Here is a 5,351-nt window from a genome sequence, read left to right on the forward strand (position 1 = left end):
GTATTGAAATGCAGGAAAGTAGCTTTAAACCTGTGTCTCTACCTCATGGCAGAATGTATTGAAATGCAGGAAAGTAGCTTTAAACCTGTATTGAAATGCAGGAAAGTAGCTTTCTCTACCTCATGGCAGAATGTATTGAAATGCAGGAAAGTAGCTTTAAACCTGTGTCTCTACCTGGCAGAATGTATTGAAATGCAGGAAAGTAGCTTTAAACCTGTGTCTCTACCTCATGGCAGAATGTATTGAAATGCAGGAAAGTAGCTTTAAACCTGTGTCTCTACTCATGGCAGAATGTATTGAAATGTAGCTTTAAAGAATGGCAGAATGTATTGAAATGCAGGAAAGTAGCTTTAAACCTGTCTCTCTAATTGAAATGCAGGAAAGTGTCTCTACCTCATGGCAGAATGTATTGAAATGCAGGAAAGTAGCTTTAAACCTGTGTCTCTACCTCATGGCAGAATGTATTGAAATGCAGGAAAGTAGCTTTAAACCTGTGTCTCTACCTCATGGCAGAATGTATTGAAATGCAGGAAAGTAGCTTTAAACCTGTCTCTCTACCTCATGGCAGAATGTATTGAAATGCAGGAAAGTAGCTTTAAACCTGTCTCTCTACCTCATGGCAGAATGTATTGAAATGCAGGAAAGTAGCTTTAAACCTGTCTCTCTACCTCATGGCAGAATGTATTGAAATGCAGGAAAGTAGCTTTAAACCTGTCTCTCTACCTCATGGCAGAATGTGAAATTGAAATGCATGGCAGAATGTATTGAAATGCAGGAAAGTAGCTTTAAACCTTTCTCTACCTCATGGCAGAAAAATGCAGGAAAGTAGCTTTAAACCTGTCTCTCTACCTCATGGCAGAATGTATTGAAATGCAGGAAAGTAGCTTTAAACCTGTCTCTCTACCTCATGGCAGAATGTATTGAAAAAAATATAATATCATGGCAGAATGTTTTGCAGGAAGTTAGGGGGGTGAAATGCAGGGTCATTCACATATCCTTCCTTTTAACAAATCAAATCAAATCAAATCAAATCAAATCAAATTTTATTTGTCACATACACATGGTTAGCAGATGTTAATGCGAGTGTAGCGAAATGCTTGTGCTTCTAGTTCCGACAATGCAGTAATAACGAACAAGTAATCTAACTAACAATTCCAAAACTACTGTCTTATACACAGTGTAAGGGGATAAAGAATATGTACATAAGGATATATGAATGAGTGATGGTACAGAGGAGCATAGGCAAGATACAGTAGATGATATCGAGTACAGTATATACATATGAGATAAGTATGTAAACCAAGTGGCATAGTTAAAGTGGCTAGTGATACATGTATTACATAAGGATGCAGTCGATGATATAGAGTACAGTATCAATGTATGCATATGAGATGAACAATGTAGGGTAAGTAACATTATATAAGGTAGCATTGTTTAAAGTGGCTAGTGATATATTTACATCATTTCCATCAATTCCCATGATTAAAGTGGCTGGAGTAGAGTCAGTGTCATTGACAGTGTGTTGGCAGTAGCCACTCAATGTAAGTGGTGGCTGTTTAACAGTCTGATGGCCTTGAGATAGAAGCTGTTTTTCAGTCTCTCGGTCCCAGCTTTGATGCACCTGTACTGACCTCGCCTTCTGGATGGCAGCGGGGTGAACAGGCAGTGGCTCGGGTGGTTGATGTCCTTGATGATCTTTATGGCCTTCCTGTAGCATCGGGTGGTGTAGGTGTCCTGGAGGGCAGGTAGTTTGCCCCCGGTGATGCGTTGTGCAGACCTCACTACCCTCTGGAGAGCCTTACGGTTGAGGGCGGTGCAGTTGCCATACCAGGCGGTGATACAGCCCGCCAGGATGCTCTCGATTGTGCATCTGTAGAAGTTTGTGAGTGCTTTTGGTGACAAGCCGAATTTCTTCAGCCTCCTGAGGTTGAAGAGGCGCTGCTGCGCCTTCCTCACGATGCTGTCTGTGTGAGTGGACCAATTCAGTTTGTCTGTGATGTGTATGCCGAGGAACTTAAAACTTGCTACCCTCTCCACTACTGTTCCATCGATGTGGATGGGGGTGTTCCCTCTGCTGTTTCCTGAAGTCCACAATCATCTCCTTAGTTTTGTTGACGTTGAGTGTGAGGTTATTTTCCTGACACCACACTCCGAGGGCCCTCACCTCCTCCCTGTAGGCCGTCTCGTCGTTGTTGGTAATCAAGCCTACCACTGTTGTGTCGTCCGCAAACTTGATGATTGAGTTGGAGGCGTGCATGGCCACGCAGTCGTGGGTGAACAGGGAGTACAGGAGAGGGCTCAGAACGCACCCTTGTGGGGCCCCAGTGTTGAGGATCAGCGGGGAGGAGATGTTGTTGCCTACCCTCACCTGTCTTTTCCTCCATATGTCCCTAGAAAATACCCTCGAGAGACATAATAAGTAATGTCAAACTATGTAGAATTGCAGGAAATGCATTTTAAAATGTCCCTCGGACCCCCACTCTACTGCTCGTCCCCCCCAATATCTACACCACAATGTTTTGGTGACATCCCTGCTACTTGACAGTGTTAGGGGCTGTCCTAGTGTCTGAGGAGACGATTGCAAGCCTCCCACTGGCAGCACCTGAAGTGTGTGTGTGTGTGTGTGTGTGTGTGTGTGTGTGTGTGTGTGTGTGTGTGTGTGTGTGTGTGTGTGTGTGTGTGTGTGTGTGTGTGTGTGTGTGTGTGTGTGTGTGTGTGTGAGAGTCGGCATCAATCTCCCACTCTCTTCCCTTTCCTACTCTCCCTCCTGTCTCTCTTCTCCTCCCATTTCCCATTTATCCTCCCTTCCTCCACTTCTCCCCACCTCTCTCAGGGAATGTGAGCCCCTGTCAATGTACACCCCTCCACTTTTCCAGTTTCCAGTTCAAACCTATTTCAGGCAGTGGCTGGCACACTTATTATGTCTCTTCAGTGTCACCCTTAAATGCTTGTCGAGGGAACCAGTTCTATTGGATGGGAGATGGAAGCCCCCACAACAGAGAGGACATGGTAAGTAAAACAGTGCTAGAAAAAGAGACCCCAACACACTGGCATAGGCCTGTAACATACAGTATAGACCCAACCTACCAGTGTGTTGGAGTTTATTTTCCTAATATTGAGGGGTTGTCCCTCCATGCACCTGGGACGACATATGGTGTGCAAACTGCAAAGAACCCTGAAGTTGTCCCTTAGGCACAGATCTAGGATCAGTTTACCCAGCTCATGCCGTAGTGTTACATTGTTCACATTACTGCCCATGTCAATGTGACCCTATGTATCTCAGTTGGTCGAGCCTGGCACTTGTAATACCAGGATAGTGGGTTTGGTTCCCGGCGACCACCCATACTTAAACATTTATGGAAGCATGAAAATAAGTTGCTTTGGATTAAAGTGTCTACTACAGTAAATAGTATATTTTATGTACAGTACCAGTCAAAAGTTTGGACACACCTACTCATTCCAGGGTTTTTCTTTATTTTTACTATTTTCAACATTGTAGAATAATAGTGAAGACATCAAAACTATGAAAGAAAACAAATGGAATCATGGAGTAACGAAAAAAGTGTTAAACAAATCCAAATATATTTTATATTTGAGATTCTTCAAAGTAGCCACCCTTTGCCTTGATTACAGCTTTGCACACTCTTGAAATTTTCTCAACCAGCTTCATGAGGTAGTCCCCTGGAATGCATTTCAATGAACAGGTGTGCCTTGTTAAAAGTTAATTTGTGGAATTTCTTTCCTTAATGCATTTGAGCCAATCAGTTGTGTTGTAACAAGGTAGGGTTGGTATACAGAAGATGGCCCTATTTGGTAAAAGACCAAGTCCATATTATGGCAAGAACAGCTCAAATAAGCAAAGAGAAATGACAGTCCATCATTACTTTAAGATATGAAGGTCAGTCAATCAGGAAAATGTCAAGATCTTTTCAAGTTTCTTCAAGTGCGCTATGATGAAACTGGCTCTCATGAGGACCGCCACAGGAAAGGAAGACCCAGAGTTACCTCTGCTGCAGAGGATAAGTTCATTAGAGTTGTCAGCCTCAGATTGCAGCCCAAATAAATGCTTCACAGAGTTCAACAGACACATCTTAATATCAACTGTCCAGAGGAGACTGCGTGAATCAGGACTTCATGGTTGAATTGCTGCAAAGAAACCACTACTAAAGGACACCAATAAGAAGAAGAGACTTGCTTGTGCCAAGAAACACGAGCAATGGACACGAGACTGGTGGAAATCTGTCCTTTGGTCTGATGAGTCCAAATTGGAGATTTTTGGTTCCAACTGCCAAGTCTTTGTGAGACGCAGAGTAGGTGAAGGGATGATCTCCACATGTGTGGTTCCCACCGTGAAGCATGGAGGAGGAGGTGTGATGGTGTGGGGGTGCTTTGCTGGTGACACTGTCAGTGATTTATTTGGAATTCAAGGCACACTTGTCCAGCATGGCTACCACAGCATTCTGCAGTGATACGCCATCCCATCTGGTTTGCGCTTAGTGGGACTATCATTGGTTTTTCAACAGGACAATGACCCCAAACACACTTCTAGGCTTTGTAAGGGCTATTTGAACAAGAAGGAGAGTGATGGAGTGCTGCATCAGATGACCTGGCCTCCATAATCACCCAACCTCAACCCAGTTGAGATGGTTTGGGATGAGTTGGACTGCAGAGTGAAGGAAAAGCCACCAACAAGTGCTCAGCATATGTGGGATCTCCTTCAAGACTGTTGGAAAAGCATTCCATGTGACTACCTCAATGAAGCTGGTTGAGAGAATTTCAAGAGTGTTCAAAGCTGTCATCAAAGCAAAGGGTGGCTACTTCGAAGAATCTAAAATGTAAAATATATTTTGATTGAACACATGTTGTTACTACAAGATTCCATATTCTACAATGTAGAAAATAGTAAAAATAAAGAAAAACCCTTGAATGAGTAGGTGTGTCCAAACTTTTGACTGGTACTGTACATTGGACTGATTTGACTCACAAGTCCCAGACAGGAAATGTCATTAGGACGCATGCCATGTGCAATCTTCTTAAGTGTGATAATTGGCCGTCAAGGCTCAACGAGTACATGAGAATATATAGACGTGAACTGAAGAAAACACCCTGCAGGAGGACCTCAGCTCACCAGCTGTGACACAATACTGTGCGTTACTGTTCCTGAACTTGGTAACGTGGAAACCCCACACCCTTGAGCCTGCTACAATATGTTAAATGGTGCATCTGATGATGCCATGATGACTCACTACCCCATGGGCCTCTGAATTGGGACTCAATGTTGTCTGTTGGGTGTTCATGTCTTGCTTGAAGTATAGATTTGGGCAATAAATGGTGAATGTGTGTTGATAGTT

Source organism: Oncorhynchus tshawytscha, linkage group LG18 (assembly GCF_018296145.1).
Source record: "Oncorhynchus tshawytscha isolate Ot180627B linkage group LG18, Otsh_v2.0, whole genome shotgun sequence".
NCBI lineage: Eukaryota > Metazoa > Chordata > Actinopteri > Salmoniformes > Salmonidae > Oncorhynchus > Oncorhynchus tshawytscha.